Here is a 19,728-nt window from a genome sequence, read left to right on the forward strand (position 1 = left end):
CTATGAACTTGGGCCTAACCCTATCCCATCAGATCAATAATGTATCACAATCCTGTCACTACCACCACAAGCTGCTAAATTGCATTTTCCTTTACCTCACCTACTACAACAGACTCGCTGCTATTATGTCCACTATTATGTCCACTATTATCTCGAGATTGGACTATGCCAACTCCTTATATCTGGATACACCGGCATATTAATTTAACAAACTCCAAAGAGCCCAAAATGCTGCCGCCAGACTCCTTCTTGCACTAGGACACAATGATCACATCTCCCCCACTCTCCGCACCCTGCACTGGTTCTGCTCACAAGTTACCAGTATCCGGTCACCAGAGTGGAGGGAGGCGGCGTTCCAGATCCATAACGGCACTCCACGTACCTTAATGACACTCCGGAAGATCTGCTTTCTCCGCTCCTTTAAAGTACAGGCCGGTATGCAACAGACTGACTGCTTCCAGTCACTGGATTGAATCCAAGGCTGCGGAAGGGGGACGTGCTGTTAACACTGTGCTCCGGTTTCAAAGATTTGATTCTTCAGCTTTCCCCCATTGTCTGTGCGTCGCTCCGATCACTTGTTAGGGTAAATCAGGTCACCAGCATCCTCTCCTCGCTGCTTGCAATCCCCCGTTCACTCCACAGGTCACATCCCTCCTGCTTTCACTACTGCGTCCCTCACCTTCCTGCGGGGCACCGGGGCATCAAAGTCGCTTCTGCGCCATCTCTGTCTATTTAATGGTGGGCGCGCCATCTTGTCTCCTGACACCGCCAGCAGGTCCTCTGCTTTCGTTCTACGTGGCTCGCCAGCGGCAAAGCCTTCTCCTTACTCCTGTCAGTTGGGCACTCCCATGAGCTTCAAACATGCTCTCCGTCGACTGCAGGCTGTGTTAACTTCGGTATGCTTGCATATTTGTCGGATTTTAAGAGGATCAGGCGGGAGCAGTACAGGGAGCTGACTTATTCCATTGGCTGCTAGCCACGCCCTCACATCTCCTCTTCTGTACAGTCCACACCGCCCAACACTGCAACACATATATTAGATGCCCATACACCCATCATGGTTTCATCCACACATACACACACACATGCTAATATAATTAATCTCAGGAAACACCTTGGCTGTGTACCCCTCTATCAATATCCAACATTGCACAACATTGCCATTAACTACTCCACACACACACCAGGATAGTAGTTCTATACTCTCACCATACAGGATTTAACAAAAAAGTGTCTCTATACACCAATATCTGTACCTCACACCGGAAGCATCATTCCCATACTCTCAACATTCACAAGTTCTTTAAAGAGCGTGGTGCCGCTCTACTAATACCCACACCCAGAGACGTAGTGCCACTCATGCACTGTTGATACACATTACTGTTCAAACATATGTCTCAATACACTATTGTACCAATGACTGTGCCACACACCGGAAACATCAGCCGTATACTCTCACCATTCACAAGTTCTTTAAAGAGCGCGGTGTTGCTCTACTAATACCCACACACAGAGACCTAGAGCAACTCATACACTGTCGATACACATTACTGTTCAAACATATAGCTCAAGACACCATGTCAAATTCCCCTAAAATACCCACACTATGATGTAGACATACTCCTCGACATCTTTAGCTTTTTGTCTGCATCTACTCCTCCACATGAGATTTTAAATAATTGCAAGAAACTAAAGTCTGACATTTTAAACTTTTACAATAAACCTAAATGTCCATAACACTCTTTGAAGCTCTATAACTGCAAATCCTCACACTAGTTAACTATTTTGCCAACTTCAAAAAGTTAAATTCTGCAATAAAATTTCACTTTGAATGCCACATCTTTGCCAGCACCCTGAAAAACCTACTAACGTCATTATTAACACATGGAACCTCTTGCCATGCACTACAAAACAACATTTTAATATCAGCCCCTTCTTGTGATCTAATGAGCATGACCTCCTTGTCACCATTGAGGCACACCAGAAACTCCAAAGTGAACTCCCTCAAATGCACTAGCCATAATAAACACTTATCACTATGTCAATATTCAAACACCCACTGCGTGTACCATATTCCGTACTCTATATCATTGCAGCCAGAAGAAGATCTTCTCTTGAAGCGCTCACACATGTCATATTATGTTAGCTTTAGCTCTCCAATTGACCCATGAACCCAAACTAATCCAAAACTGGAGGGTTCACGCTACGCTGCACCAACAGTACCTGACATATTCTCAAATTTTACATTTGTAATATCGAAATTGTTATTTTCACACAGAGACTCTTCATCCAGTTCCACTTCATACAAGAAGTTTATAGTTCCAGCACGCTAGTACTCGTCTCACTCTTCATCCAGTTTCATTTCATACTAGAAGCTTATAGTTCCAGCACGCTAGTACTGTTCTCCCATTCATTTTCCCTTCCAAAAAGGCAATGCTCCTCATACATTCTACGTGAAAGGGACCACCTGCTCTTGCACTAGTGGAGGGACGCCTTCCTTGCCCTTCAGTGGCCTCAGAGGACAAGTCCCTGGCAAATACAGAGGTGGGGCTATTGCAAGCCACATTTGGACTCCATTTTTTGTACCCCCGACTCCATCTCTGGACTAGGCCTTCTTCTGGTATCTATTAAACCTTCTCTCCCCTCAGCAGCACCGTGCACAACGAACAGTTTCCTCCTGCGCCTGTGCCTCCCAAGTCCCTTTCTCACAAATTCTCTAGCGCAAATTGTTGCAAGCAAACAGTGTATTCTTTCATCCTTCCTATGAGATCACTGACCTGTGTGTGACCGGGCTGAACCATGACTTGTGGCCCATCTATCTCAACAAACCCGCTCCTGCATCTCTCACCCCCACTGTCGGAAAAGTACTGCCTGTTCATCCCTGTGCCCCTCCAAAGCTATTCTTTTTGATGTAGCAGAAGTGTGACCCTTCCTTGCTGACCACCCTAGAGTGCCCCTCAATAAAACCAGACTCCTGTCACAGTATATTCTGCCCTAAACTAACATGTGTCACTCCACCCCCTCCCGCTCTGATGTACCAGACCCGACAGCTATCAATCCCGCCCCCCACATGTTACCTGGAGGGTAAGACCCCACCACCCTTCACCTCGCCAATGATCTAAAGCAAGATAATGTGAATACACGTGTACAATTTATAGGCCTCTCGTAAACTATCAAAGATGTAGTAATGGTCATTATTTACTGTATGTCTTGTGATAGTGTGTAGATTAGTTAGCCAGAACCAGCCGCCTCTGCCGGACCTGACCCGACCTCCACCTCGCAGGGACCAGCCCAGATGAACCACGTGATGTCCAACATCCCGCCAAGCCACCAACCAATCTCATGTAGCCAGCCCTTACAGCCCTATACTCGAACCCCTTCCCCACCAATCAAAATGTAACTTGTAGACTATATAGAAATCGTCACATATGAGGCTGTAACCCTTTAAAATATATTGTTTTTGTATTGTTTGCCAGAGCGCTCTCAAAGCATTAGAGTTCTCTGGATGCTGAATCTTACATAAACTTTGTTGCCTCTCACAACCAATCTCCTTGTCTCATTCCCTACTGGGATATGTCCATTATTCTGAGTTTTGTTTGTGATGTGGGGAGTGAGCACCTTCACTTGGTGATACGGAATGTGATCGAGGGTGCACTGAGAGATACCCCCATGCCTTGCAACGAGATCCGGGACGCCCCCCAGCAAAACCATCACCACCTGCGGCTCACCAATGAGCACACACAAAGAGAGATTCTAAGAGTCCCGGCCATTGCAAATACCCGAATATTCGCCAAGGCGGGTAACGGCTTGGTTGGGGTGTGGCCCCGATTGTGGTTAGACGGTGAACGGAGGCTCTCGGATCACCCCGGCATGCGAGTATTGGTTGCGAGAACCTCAAAGGTGGGGGATTTTAAAAGAAGGTGATGAGTATAAGGGTAATGGTGAGGGAATAGTGAGGAGTCATATTTAGGGCATAGGGCTTGTATGAGTGTGGCTGGTAGGCTTTTCTTCTCTTCTCTTTATATGGCCATTAGGTTATGAATACAGAAGTAACAGAATACGGGAAGAGTACTGGAATCTAGCTCCAAAAGGGGGTGGAAGGCGGCGCCGTGTAGCACTGTCTCGACCAGTGCAGGAAATAAGTGGAGATGAAATAGAAAAAAAACATAGGAGTCTTATGTAATGAATAGACTCGGGAGATATTAGAAAATTCTTTTTCTTGTGCGCATAACTCTTTTAGAGGTCAGCCCAAAAGGGGCTCAGGGGAGGCAGGCAGGGAGAGTGAGTGGGGGAGAAGATACGATAGTGTGATCCAGGGCAGGGTGGGGGTGTAATTAGAAGGACAGGAAATCTGTGTTTTATGTTAATTGTTGTCAAGGTCAACTGTGTCGGTATGTCTAAAGAGTATATGTAAATTTGTCCTATGTTAAATCGGTCTAAATTCTGTTTTTTATATATGTTGGAGTCGAAAAGGTGTAAGTGAAAAGTTCTTAAAATTGTGACATTGTAAGTTGCTTATTAAGGTGTTACAAGGTAAACAGAAGTGTTTTTTTGATTCTATCTTGACGCACAACACATACACAAGTGTATACGAGAGTGAAGCAGAGAGTTATGGGGGGAGATACACCATTATCCCATATTTGCCAGCACCTCCCCCTGTACAGTGAGAAAATCCAAAAGTATCATGACCAGTGGCTCACTGAGATAAAGGGGGAGGGATCGCCCAAGTGTGGCCAGAAGGAGGGTGATTCGATAAAAGAATATTAGATCTTGTGACAACTCACCTGTTAGCAAAGTACCGGGGAAAGGAACTTCAAAATAGACGTGAAGTGTTAGATCTCTGGAGGATGTTTGAAGAAACATTTCCTGTGAGTTATGCAGACAAGGAAGCGCATGAGGGGAGAGTGATAAAAACGGGGGATGAAGAACTCACTGGGCTTTACCCACTGTTAACTAGGCCCGCTGCGGGTACAGTGACCCGTTTTATTTGCCTGCGCAAAACACACCTTCTACTCCCGCAGTGACAGCTCCACCTCCCAATTACCCTAGAGGGTTGTATGGTCCCACGAGCGCCCCTCCAGTAAACCTTTCACACCTAACTAATGATTTAGAAAGACAACTCGCTACCACTGGCTTTATGTGACAGGGGAAAAATGTTACCTGGGGGAGGGGAGCCACCATCCGTCTCGGCTGGTGGGCCAACACCATCGTCACTCTAGTCCAGGAACCCCTCTAGCCAGCAGGAAGACGAGTGGAAATCAGGGGAGTTTTTCTTTCACCTTAACAATACCTTCATAAAGATAGTACGAGTAGGACAGGAAGGTAGCCAAGCAAGTGAGGAACAGGGAAGTGTAGAATCAGACAGGGAAATAGATGAGGTGTGGAGTGAACTAGATGAATATGAGGAAGGAGCGGCGGCAGCAGGAATGCCACTGCCACTACGAGAAGAGCCGGAAGATGGGGTGTCACGACAAAGTTGGCAGGGGAGGCTCCGAAGTAGGTTGGTAAACATGTCATTGAGTAAAGCGAAAGGAGTAAAAGTAAGTAAGAAAGGAAGTAAAACGAAATTGCAAATTCCCCTCATTCACAAAGGAGCAGGAAGGCCCCACTACATACCATGGGCACAGATGGACAAGAATAATTTGTTGAAGTCATTGCCCCCTCTCTCGGGAGGGCGGGAAAATGGATATGTGATTTTGAGAAACATACCGCAGGGGTCCCGCTGGCTATAGGGGACATAAAGAGTTTGCTGTTGTCCACGGTGGGAGACCAAGCAGACGGGGTGTGGGTGAAGGCTGGTTTCCCGGGAGTGATGAAAAATTATGACCACCATGATGGGTCAGCATTTAATAATGTACGGGCTCAAATGTGGGATGCACTGCAGAGGACCTTCCCTGACATCCGAGATTTACATTTGGTGATGCAATGCACCATGGGGGACGAGGAAGAGGCTGCGCAGTATATTCTCCGGGTGCCGGACCTGTGGAAATCGGAAGGAATATAGAATTGGGAACTCCCTTATTTTTGTTAACAGGGCAATCCAGACGTGGACCCCTTGCTCACTGTTCTTAGAGAGGCAACAGTTTCACCTCACTGATGATGCCCAACAAGGCTGAAACACGTGTATGGGGTTACTGATGGTACTCTTGTTCAGAGGAGAATTGCCTAGCATTTCGGCGCTGGACTGCCCCTGGGCAGGACAAAGGCTGATATGCGGGGAAATTTCTTCTCTGTGAAAAGGACAGTGAGCTAAAGACTTGGTAGAGTCTCTCCCAGGGGTTATTCACCCAAGAACAGGTCATTGGGCTGTGTTCGTGCTGGTAGAGAGATTCCCAGACCCCCCTTTGTTTGCATACATTAACTTTGGGTTTCACCCTAAGTTAACAGGGCAATCCAGACGTGGACCCCTTGCTCACTGTTCTTAGAGAGGCAACAGTTTCACCTCACTGATGATACCCAACAAGGCTGAAACACGTGTATGGGGTTACTGATGGTACTCTTGTTCAGAGGAGAATTGCCTAGCATTTCGGCGCTGGACTGCCCCTGGGCAGGACAAAGGCTGATATGCGGGGAAATTTCTTCTCTGTGAAAAGGACAGTGAGCTAAAGACTTGGTAGAGTCTCTCCCAGGGGTTATTCACCCAAGAACAGGTCATTGGGCTGTGTTCGTGCTGGTAGAGAGATTCCCAGACCCCCCTTTGTTTGCATACATTAACTTTGGGTTTCACCCTAAGTTAACAGGGCAATCCAGACGTGGACCCCTTGCTCACTGTTCTTAGAGAGGCAACAGTTTCACCTCACTGATGATGCCCAACAAGGCTGAAACACGTGTATGGGGTTACTGATGGTACTCTTGTTCAGAGGAGAATTGCCTAGCATTTCGGCGCTGGACCGCCCCTGGGCAGGACAAAGGCTGATATGTGGGGAAATTTCTTCAGTGTGAAAAGGACAGTGAGCTAAAGACTTGGTAGAGTCTCTCCCAGGGGTTATTCACCCAAGAACAGGTCATTGGGCTGTGTTCGTGCTGGTAGAGAGATTCCCAGAGCCCCCTTTGTTTGCATACATTAACTTTGGGTTTCACCCTAAGTTAACAGGGCAATCCAGACATGGACCCCTTGCTCACTGTTCTTAGAGAGGCAACAGTTTCACCTCACTGATGATGCCCAACAAGGCTGAAACACGAGTATGGGGTTACTGATGGTACTCTTGTTCAGAGGAGAATTGCCTAGCATTTCGGCGCTGGACTGCCCCTGGGCAGGACAAAGGCTGATATGCGGGGAAATGTTTTTTCTGTGAAAAGGACAGTGAGCTAAAGACTTGGTAGAGTCTCTCCCAGGGGTTATTCACCCAAGAACAGGTCATTGGGCTGTGTTCGTGCTGGTAGAGAGATTCCCAGACCCCCCTTTGTTTGCATACATTAACTTTGGGTTTCACCCTAAGTTAAAGGATAGTTCCGGGACTTTTTTTTTATTGTCCCTACGGTTCGGCCATGTGTTTTTAAGCATAAATCGGTAGATCGTAGAAAACTTTCCTATGGACCTTACCCGACTTTTCGTCCATTAACGCACTCGAAATCAGCCGCCATTTTCTGATAATCCTATCATTTCCCCCCATCGCCCTGGCTCACCTGCTTTTGCGGCACTAAATCAAATCCCCCGCCCCTGAGCCTGACATCAGCAGACGCGTACCGCCCATTTCCCAACGCCAAAGCACGTTTCGTGTCAACAATCGCTGCGCCTCAGCTAATGAAGTGTCGCCATGGAAATGGCCGGACGCCTCTTTCCTCAATAAGTATAAACACACCGTTTCACAACATACAGCAGCAGATTTTCGATTCCATTACTCTTTCTGTGTTACTTTGAGTATTCTGTGACTCGTTTCTGTGCTCTGGTCAGCTACCTTCGCCGCTTCTAGGCCTTGTGAACACCTGTACCATCTCTGTAAATTATTTTACTTTCTTTACCACACAATGGCTACAATAATGCCGTATATGTACGAGCCCGAGTACACCGAGGAAGAACTACTGGAAAGGCAAGCACGCGAAAACGATGGGGATTCGGACGGCAGTTGGGAGGACCAGTCAACGGATGAAGAGCCTGGACCATGTCGCATGGACGGCGTCTCCACCTGGTGCACGTGCAATCGGTGCGAGCTAATGCCAACTGAGGAGGAGAACTGCTGCTGCCGTGAAAATTCCGGGTGCGTGGCCTACATTTCGGAAGGCGACCCAAGTACGCAATGCATCACCGAGCTGCCAGAGTTCAGGGAAGCCTGCCTCTCACGGACCGTGTTGAGGATGATGATGGTGCTTATGCACGAACTTCGCGGCACTGTTCGTCCGCCTAATCCGAGTAACGAGTAAGTATACTCTGGTTGTGATGTCAGTGATGCCACTACTATTTCATGGTCATCTCCCACATATAAAATTACATCTACATATCATTCGAACGCATGTAAATTGGATCCATATTGTGCATTTTCTAGATAGAATTTTTTTCAAAGCAGAATGACATTTTTTACCTGAATCGACAGTGATAAGAAAGTTTTGTCATTTTAATACAGTTTGCATCTTTCATTTCACAAGTGCTACAGGCTAGTGGCCTATCGTTGCTTCACTTGGTGGCTTCACGGGAGGCTCGGACACCGCGTTCGGAGAGTAATACCTGCCTGTGCGGTACTTGCCATTAGACAACATTTCCCCAGCGACAGTGGACAATACCGCGGATTTTCCCTGGATGTGCTGCAACCGGAACTTTACAATGTGTAATGTTTATTATTTATGTTCAATTGAAATTAAGATCTAAAATAAAACCCAACATATATTTTAACAATGGTTGTTTTGATTTTTTAAATGAATCTAGTGTGTCTCCATTGAATAGTCTTCTTGTGCCTTGTCTTGTCACACCACATGTCTCCGGCCAGCATCCTCCCTCACGCTGGCCGCCCACCTTCAATCCACATAACCGTTGAACCCATATGCAGCAGACATACATATGTTATTTTGCGGGTTGGCATCAAGCCTCCCGGCCTTGCCTCCTCCCCCAAAAATACTTACCACACCACTTTGTTCAAGCGTTGGCAATAAAAGGCCGTTGGATTTTATTGATACAAAACATGGTTATACGTAAATAATCAATATGGTTGATCATAATAAATCATCCTTTTGGGCACCGGGTACAGAGATGACCCCCTCTGGCCCGTGCCGCCTTGCCACCACAGGCCAGCCTGCTGCTGACTAACTGCCTAGGCATCCAGGGTCTCCAGGGTGAACTGCACCCATATATTCTCCTGGGAGGGTGAGGTATTTATAAACTCACCCCCCTGCCTTCCATGTACTAGATCCTGCAGCCTGCAGTTAGATGGCCTCTCCTTGGTGAGGCCCTGCGGCAAACGAGTCTTGTCTGCACGACCACCGCCCCAATCCACCCCCCCCCCCCGCCCTATCAAAGGCAGTTCGCACCGGGGTACTTGTGCTGGCAAGTGGAGCTGTCAGGGAGCGATAAAGGCCAAGAGGTGCCAAAGACCATGTACACTTCAAAGTGGTCTATAGAGCATGGGTTGTTGTTCCCATGTCTACCTCCAGACCCCGTGTCTCCTGCCAAGCATCCCCCCTCACGCTGGAGCCCCCCTGCAATCCACGTAAGTGTGTCTCCATTCACGAGTCTTCCTGTGTCTTGTCTGCACGACCACCGCCCCAATCCACCCCCCGCCCTATCAAAGGCAGTTCGCACCGGGGTACTTGTGCTGGCAAGTGGAGCTGTCAGGGAGCGATAAAGGCCAAGAGGTGCCAAAGACCATGTACACTTCAAAGTGGTCTATAGAGCATGGGTTGTTGTTCCCATGTCTACCTCCAGACCCCGTGTCTTCTGCCAAGCATCCCCCCTCACGCTGGACGCCCCCCTGCAAACCGCATAATGCCACGACATATACACGTCATTCACAAACACACCCCTGTTTCGAATTCTTTATAACCCACTTCATATTTTTAATGAGAACTTCTTTGCGCTTTGCTAGTCAACCCGTGAAGGTGCTGGTTATCTGCTCTTCGTCTCTGTGAACTTCCGTGACTACTTCGAGGAAACTCGTCAGTTTGCAACCTGTGAACTGCTCCCTGTTCTACGACAAGAAACTACTCTGATCCCTGCATCTAACTGTTTGTTCGTCAAGGTAAGGCCATGTACCATAATCATTTTGCGTCCAATTTCTTTTCGTTCAAAACAGTACATGCAAGGAACTAGTCACATGTTCTGAGTTTAGTGAAATTATTTTTCTATTTTTTTAAAGTTATTCAAATACTTATCCGCATGTGAATAACGTGTATAGTTCCAAGAACCAAAACGAACCTTGCATTGAACCTTTTATGTGTCATTTAATTTTTTAACACGTTGGTATTCATAGAGAATTGTTGATCTTTACTTTTCAGAACTTTCCACAATGCCTGCCTGTTCCATTGGCGGTTGCCCTTCGAAGACTCATAGTAAATCTGAAGGTACTATAATGCATGTTTTCCCTAAGACAATAGATCAGATAAGAGAATGGGTCTGATATTGCGGATATCCACCGTCTGAGCTTGAAAGTAGAGTCCTAGAAGTCTTTGCGGACAAGAGGGGTGATCGATGCCGCATCTGCAGCAGGCACTTTACCTCTGACATGTACTCCACATCATTGCTAATAAAGAAGAACACACCGCGAGCGAAGCGAAAATTGCTCTCAACCGCTATTCCCACTCTATTCGTCCACATCCTTCCACTGGTGAGTCAAGTTTACGTATTTATCTCTCGGCCTTGCGGTAGTGTGTAGCATTAGCTAACAATAATTTCCCCATTTATGTATCCACTCAATATGAAGGCGGAAGATTCTCCATCCGTGTCGTTATTGCAGTCATCAGCCACTTCAAGCGCCTATCGGGTAATCTTACTTAGCTATTCTGCCAATGACTTGTTTTAGGCATGTAAATCAATAGTTTTAATTTATCGTGTGATTATTTTACCTAATGGTACACCCTTGTACTCGTCCTCTAGTCTTTGTTTTCAGTTATAATTATTGTTATCCAAAATAATGCAAGTACTGTCTTTCAGGGAGATGCTGAGGAGTCCAACGCATTGACGACAACCGTTGATGTCACTCAGATGCTCGAGGTACGTTTCCGGACAGTTCCATTGATGGAGATCATCAGATCTTGCATTCTTGTAGCGTGATTGTTACACACAATGTTTCTTTCGTTTTTAGCCCATGATATGTCCTTCTGTCGTCGCCCTCCTATGTGTCTTCTTTTTTCAATATTGTGTTCATTACTAATGAAAGTCCTATGTTTCAGGGAGTCGATGGAGCATTAGTCCAAGAAGAAGGGGGAGCATGCAGTTACGGGTCGGCGCAACAGCTTGCAGAAGTGTGCACCGCAGTTACATCGTCCCTTGATGTTCTTATGCATTTCGAGGTATGGATACTGACAGTTCGATCAAGCGAAATCATATGACGTGATTACATCCGCTATAATTCCTTCTTTATTAATGCAAGTACTATGTTTCAGGGAGATGACGGAGCTTCTTCTACAAGAACATCACCCCTAGTAGTTGATGCAGATCTCTGGGTGGTGACACTTCCAATGATCGAGCAAATCGAATCATATTTAGATATCCATTATTTATTTTAGACAACTGATCATTTGTGCAGGTCTATTTACAAAGTGTATGTTCTTTTTAACAAAATAGAAAACCATACTAATGCAATTACTGTGTTTCAGGGAGTTACTGAAGCATCATCTTCAATAATATCATCAATGGAAGTCTATGAGGAGCCCGAGGTATGGATCTTGACAGTTCCATCTAACTAGATCAACAATGCGTGAATAGTTGTCGTTTGAATGTTCTACACAAAGCGTTCATTCGTGTTTTGCTATTGAGATGTACGTGGGTATTGGTCCCCAAGTACATTTTGTGTTTTCAATATTATTATACATACTAATGAAAGTTCTATGTTTCAGGGAGTCGATGGAGCGTCAGTGCGTGATGGATGTGCTTATCATGAAAATATAGTCGTTGCAGCGCAAGAGGAAGTGGAGACATGCACACACGAGTCGGAGCAACAGCGTCCCGATGTTGAAGTTCGAGGCAAGAAAGTTTCAAAGAAAAGAAAGCAAAAGCAGGTTAGTGTCCTGGTCACTATATTATGTTATTTTTCACTGTTAATAGTTCAATACTGTAAGTTGTGTTTAAACTGAACATCCCTTTTCCAATCTGTCCTCTAGTTGCGAGTGGGTGTACAAACTAGATCTACACAGACAGTGAAGCGAACGAGAGATGTTGCTTGTCAAACCTTTTGGCAGGGACTTGAGACTGGAGATGCATCGTGCCAATGGGAAGAATATGAAGTGATTGACAACGGAGCTATACCACATCCAGCCATTGATAGTGAATGTCCTCCTGGTAGTTCGGATGCAGTCGGAGATCAATTCACAGAATCCACACCCCCAAAAACTAAGACCGCGAGAAAGTTGAAGAAATTGTTTTATTCACCCATCGCCGGAGAAGGAACAGATGTTGCAATGGAAGAGAATGAAGTGGACGACAATGAAACACCATCAATATCACTGAACATATCGGAAGACGATATCAGAGATTCTACCTTTCATGTGAGTGACATGTCCTCAACGTTACAGGCCGAACCAGCTGGGATGCAGAGTGACAGTATAAGGAAAGAGGCCAAATTCATTGTATTCGATAGTTGTTTGATTGATATTATTATTCGGATGAAATGTGGGCATTCAGTTGGTGGGGAAGTATGTGGGGAGCCATTGATTAATGTGACTCGTGCAATTCGAGGCACTAACCTTAAAATACATGCCACCTGTACAAAATATCATCCTTTCTCATGGTCTGCACAACCCATGCTGGGGCAACTGCCAGCAGGCAATCTACTTTGTGCAGCGGCTGCACTTTTTAGTGGTTCAAGTTTTAAAAAGTTAGAGTCTTTCTTTCAGTTTGTGGGAATCCATTTCATTGCGAAAACTCAGTTCTACAAATACCAAACCGATTATCTATTTCCAGCCATTAGCGAAGCTTGGAGAATGGAAAAAATGTCTATTGATAGTACATTCGCGGGCAAACGGTTCAGGCTAGCCGGTGATGGACAGTGCGACAGCCCAGGATTTTCAGCCAAGTACTGCACCTACCACTTTCAGGACATGGAAAGTAAGAAAATTGTGAGTTCGGTGGTCGTGCAGGTGTCACAAAGTACATCCTCAGTGGCCATGGAGAAAGTTGGCTTTGTAGCATCATTGCAAGAACTACAATCACGGGGAATGGTGATCGACCTGATAGCCACGGACAGACACGTTTCAATTGCCAAGACAATGAGAGAAGAGTACAAAAATATAAATTACCAATTTGATGTTTGGCATCTTGCAAAAACAATCAATAAAAAAATGTCGGCTGCAGGTAAAAAAAAAGATATGCAAGGTATTTCACAGTGGTCCAAGTCAATCAGCAACCATCTTTGGTGGAGCTCAAAAACATGTGGAGGGTCGTTGGAAATTCTACTGGAAAAATGGCGGTCAGTAATGCTACACTGTAGCAACGTTCACCGCTGGACCACAAACCAACATTTCCACAATTGTGAACATGGCCATTTGTCCACAGAGGAGGCACGGAAGAAGAAGTGGTTGATTCCTTCATCACCCACTCACAAAGCCATTGAAAAGATTGTATTTGATAAAACTATAACAAGAGATTTGAGGGGACTCACGGAATTCTGCCACACAGGAGATTTGGAGGTGTTCCACAATATGTGCCTAAAGTACAGGCCAAAACGATTGCATTTTGGCATGGAGGGCATGATAAATCAGACTCTTCTAGCGGTCTTGGCACATAACCATAATGTTGGCCGTCAACAAAGTAGGACGACCGGAACTTTAGGGACGCTTCGCTACAATAAGGCCTTCACTAAAAGAAGTAAACAATGGGTGATCGAACCAGTGTTTGAGGATATGCAATATGAGTTCATTGAGAGACTTATTGTTGATGTCCTAGATAGGCACATACATGGAGTTGTGAACGAACCTGTGCAGGGGACAACTGCATTGCCACCCAACATTGCCTCTGTTCCATGTCCACCTAAAGCAGAGCTCATTGAGAAATACACATCACGGTTTAAATGATTGTAATTTGATTGTCTGTTCTCTCGAGTCTCCTCATGTCGCAGGCCAATTGAATATGTGTAGCTATGTATTGTGTAAATAAAAGTGATTGCTCAGTGTACATGCAATGTGTCTCTCCACCCTTGCCCCTCCCTTCGCCGTGCAGTTGTGCGAACCACCCGGGTGTCACCTGTGACTTTGCTCTGGAGTCTCCTCATGTCGCAGGCCCATTGAATATGTGTAGCTATGTATTGTGTAAATAAAAGTGATTGCTCAGTGTACATGCAATGTGTCTATCCAACCTTGTTCATTTGCGCATTAAATTAAACCAAACAGTAATATAAATCATTTTTCAAAAAATATAGAATGTCTCCGTATTTATGGTTCTCTGGGGCTGCAAATGCACGCAGACAAAATGCAAAGATGGAGTGTAAATTTCAAGTCCTGTGAGATGGCCTTACATTGAATGTAGCTAACTAGGAATGTGTGCTCGTTCAAAGTGAAGGTCAGCTGCTTTGATTTTTTGCTCGGGTGCCGGAATGGCCCACGACTCAGTATAAGGTTCTATTGTTATTTGACCTTGACAGGCCGGGACCATCCCGAAAGACTTCTTTTTGGGGGTGTGGTGCAATAACGTAAACGATAATGAATATAATTTCAGAAACGAAAGCCATTTAATGTTCGTTCATTAGAAGAAATAACGTCGGCATAGAAGGAGTGGTATTTCGGGGCTGCCCTACGCACAGACACAATGGAAAATGCAAATATAATGTAAGTAACTCTTTAGATGAGTTTATACCACAATTTAATTACTATACAGTAGCTTTAAAGACGGGTTAAGTTGTACTTGTTCGTTCTATGTGGCATATTGTTTTGTACTGCGCACTATCTTGAGGAGAACCATCTCCTTTTACGGAAGCACCTCAAAACCTTCCTCTTTGCTTCTGCTTTCTCTCTCCCTCTCCCCTGCTACAACTGGTCCACTGTCTGCGACCTCGGTCCTGGGCCCTTCCACTCTCCACCTGCACTGCCTCCCTGTCAACCCCTGCACTGGGGGACTGTCTCAGTATCCTACAGCCCCCCCTTGACGTATAATACCCAGTTGCACTGTCCTAGCTATGAAATAATTTCCCGACCTAATATATAAAATGAATAATTTTAATAAAGATCTGATGGTGAGACTAATTTCATTTTTTATGTTTTTAAAACAGGTACATCCTTCATTATTGTATGTGTCACGAGTACCAGACACCGGCGGATGGCTTTTATAACCGCCAGTTGCTTCTCCGCGTGAACAACGTTACCACCCTGACCATTTTATGGGACGATCGCCAAGTACAAGTATGCCCTTACGCGGTACTAACGGCTAGATGCAACATACAGACCGTTGTGGTGGCCTAGTGCCTCGTTGTTGGAACAGCCATGCGATTATCAGTGCGACCGAAGAGCTTATTTTATCGTAAACCAACTCCCTGTGTACTGCACACGAACATCGCTTGCCTCAAGACAAACTATTTTGGATCAAGAGCAAAGAAAAATGCAAATCGCAGAATATTCTCTAAACATTTGATGTCCAATAAATGTACTTTGCCAAATGGACAATCTTGCCGTTTGCTTTTAAACCACAGTTTCATATTCCGAATTGTGGCGCTGTATTGTGAGATGATCTAAGACCCTGTGTACAGCAAAGGAACATCGCGTGCCTCAAAACAAACTTTTTGGAACGTGAGAAAATAAAAATGCAAATCGCTGAATATTCTCTAAACATTTGATGTCAAATAAATGTACTTTACCAAATTTACAATCTTGCGGTTTGATTTAAAAGTACAGTTTCATATTCCGAATTGTGGCGCGCTGTGTTGTGAGCTAATCTGTGTTGGTTTCCGGGTTCTGTGTGGAGTCGCGTAGAAGACGCCTGGGCGCGTTTGCCTACGCAGCACAGTCACGTCACGGATAGAGGCGGGGAATATGAATGTTTTGATAAAGTCTGTTTCAGGGGCAGGGGATTTGATTTAGTGCCGCAAAAGCAGGTGAGCCAGGGCGATGGGGGGAAATGATAGGATTATCAGAAAATGGCGGCTGATTTCGAGTGCGTTAATGGACGAAAAGTCGGGTAAGGTCCATAGGAAAGTTTTCTACGATCTACCGATTTATGCTTAAAAACACATGGCCGAACCGTAGGGACAATAAAAAAAAAGTCCCGGAACTATCCTTTAACAGGGCAATCCAGACGTGGACCCCTTGCTCACTGTTCTTAGAGAGGCAACAGTTTCACCTCACTGATGATGCCCAACAAGGCTGAAACACGTGTATGGGGTTACTGATGGTACTCTTGTTCAGAGGAGAATTGCCTAGCATTTCGGCACTGGACTGCCCCTGGGCAGGACAAAGGCTGATATGCGGGGAAATTTCTTCTCTGTGAAAAGGACAGTGAGCTAAAGACTTGGTAGAGTCTCTCCCAGGGGTTATTCACCCAAGAACAGGTCATTGGGCTGTGTTCGTGCTGGTAGAGAGATTCCCAGACCCCCCTTTGTTTAGATATTTTGGCAGACAGCTTTCATCGCAAAGCATAATTTTCTTTATTTATTTAATTTATTTTTCATAAAAACATGTTAAAAAAACATTGAAACATTTGATCCTTTGATCATCATTCACCACTTCCATCCGACATATACTTTTACAACAATGGTGTAAATTGAATTAGTTTTTCTTTGAGCATAACAATCAATAGATTATGCCTATAAGACATGGTAAAAACACATTAGATACCCTTTATGGTTGACACATGTTTTGGCCCTTAGATGTGTACAAGACCCTTTTTTGGGTTGTCACTAGTTCAGGTATTGGGCCATCTTCAGGACATAGGTTGTTTTTTCTGGAAGTTCAATTTGTTCCCCAATGGTAGCTGTAATGATCTACAAAAATATATAAAAACAAAATTTTACACAAAAGAGCTGTGCTACCCGACTTATTTTAAAGGTGATGACTCATATTATATACTAGAAGAATCAACCACTTCACCAACCTGTTGTACCCGTGGTACTACTTGGGACTTCTGAGCTTGCGAACTGGTGAATTTGAATTAAACATCCAGTATTGTGTTCCCTAGAGCTAGAGGGAAAGGAACTCATAAGTGTTCCAATATTTATTTCAGATTATGGATACATCCTTTGTTGCAGAGGAAAAAAGACCATAGTGCGACTTACTTAGATTCACGTGCTGGACCGTGCCTTCTGTTGTTGGCACTTTATTAATTGGAAGACCAGGTGTCGAAATCCACTGAGTTGGAGCGGCTCTCCAGAGCGGGTTGTTATAATGGTATCTATCAATGAAAAGGCAAAAATGACATATTTCAGTTATACCTTTCATCTTGGGGCCAAAGTGTGCCTTTCATTTGAGCTTCTGTGTTAGTTGTAAAGTATTGCTGACATTTGATATTGTACAAAAGATCGGAGATCGGAGACGGGCATGGCATGGGGCCAATCAACCTCCCTTTTCTGCTTTATCATCAAAAGAGGCCTCCCAAAGGAGGTACGGAAGGCCCTAGATAAAATTGCTGGGATAGAAGCCAAAGGCTGGCCTGAAATTCAGAGCATTATAGTACACCATTGTAGGAGGATCAAAGAAAGAGAAAAATAAATTGCACAGAGGAGGTTGGAAGACGAGGTCAAACTTCTACAAAATAAACTGGTGAAGGTTGCTGCCGTAACAGTGGCCCTGCCTACTGAGAGACAGGGAGAAGGGGAGGAGGGGTCAGGAGGTTCACTGGCAAGGATGGCAGCAACATGGTCTGCACACAGGCAGGAACAATGGGCTAGCGAGGACCAATGTGAGGGTCCCCAGTGGCAGGGAAGGCCTGGAAGAGGATGAGGTGGGTACAGGGGGCAGAGAGGTTGGTTTGGAGAACAAGGACCTCGGGGAGGGGGCCAAGGGTCATGTTGGAATTGCGGGAGATGGGGACATTTTTCATGGGAATGCCATGCCCGACCCATGGGATATTATCAAGGGCCCCAACAATCTGGAAATTAGCAGCAATTTGGCCACCCTCATCCGGGCAGCCTTTATGGATTACTGATGGGTGGCCATGGGCAACAAGAGCAATATGTTTTTTCAGATTATGGATTCATCCTTTGTTGCAGAGGAAAAAAAGACCCTAGTGCGACTTACTTAGATTCACGTGCTGGACCGTGCCTTCTGTTGTTGGCACTTAATTAATTGGGAGACCAGGTGTCAAAATCCACTGAGTTGGAGCGGCTCTCCAGAGCGGGTTGTTATAATGGTATCTATCAATGAAAAGGCAAAATGACATATTTCAGTTATACCTTTCATCTTGGGGCCAAAGTGTGCGTTGCATTTGAGCTTCTGTGTTAGTTGTAAAGTATTGCTGACATTTGATATTGTACAAAAGATCGGAGATCGGAGACGGGCATGGCATGGGACCAATCAACCTCCCTTTTCTGCTTTATCATCAAAAGAGGCCTCCCAAAGGAGGTACAGAAGGCCCTAGATAAAATTGCTGGGATAGAAGCCAAAGGCGGGCCTGAAATTCAGAGCATTATAGTACACCATTGTAGGAGGATCAAAGAAAGAGAAAAAGAAATTGCACAGAGGAGGTTGGCAGACGAGGTCCAACTTCTAAAAAATAAACTGGTGAAGGTTGCTGCCGTAACAGTGGCCCTGCCTACTGAGAGACAGGGAGAAGGGGAGGAGGGGTCAGGAGGTTCACTGGCAAGGATGGCAGCAACATGGTCTGCACACAGGCAGGAACAATGGGCTAGCGAGGAGCAATGTGAGGGTCCCCAGTGGCAGGGAAGGAAGAGGACGAGGAAGAGGACGATGTGGGTACAGGGGGCAGAGAGGTGGGTTTGGAGAACAAGGACCTCGGAGAGGGGGCCAAGGGTCATGTTGGAATTGCGGGAGATGGGGACATTTTTCATGGGAATGCCACGCCCGACCCATGGGATATTATCAAGGGCGCCAACAATCTGGAAATTAGCAGCAATTTGGCCACCCTCATCCGGGCAGCCCTTATGGATTACCGATGGGTGGCCATGGGCAATCAGAGCAATATTACCATAACTGTCAACAAGGAGCACAACCAATTCAACAGGGGCCAGAAGCACCACAACAGGGCATGCAACCACAATTAGCATGTCAAAACATCATGGGAAGCACCCACACAGATGTTTTTGCAACTACCACAAATGGCGCACCTACGACATTCCGTGGAACATCGATGATCGGAGACACTGTTTTTTCTGTCCCAGGAACAAATACTTACCCAGATTAGGACAGCCCACAGAGAGCACTTACGTGTCCAGTCCTATCGACTACCCTACGTCCAGATGAGGAACCACTGGTGGGGGCGGAGAGCAGCAACAAGCAGTTAATCTTCATGGTGGACTCAGGAGCGGAAAAATCATGCCTCATGGAAGGCCGGTTTCCGCTATAAGGCCAAAATTTGGAAACGCAAGGATTCTCTGGGACCATTTTGAAGGTTCCCTACACAAAAGATGTGGACATAATGGTGGGAGGAAAGACAGTGCAGGCACCCCTGTCATACCACGAAGACTCACCCATAAATTTACTAGGGAG

This window comes from Ambystoma mexicanum, chromosome 1p (genome assembly GCF_040938575.1).
Source record: "Ambystoma mexicanum isolate Mex_15411 chromosome 1p, UKY_AmexF1_1, whole genome shotgun sequence".
In the NCBI taxonomy this organism is placed as follows: domain Eukaryota; kingdom Metazoa; phylum Chordata; class Amphibia; order Caudata; family Ambystomatidae; genus Ambystoma; species Ambystoma mexicanum.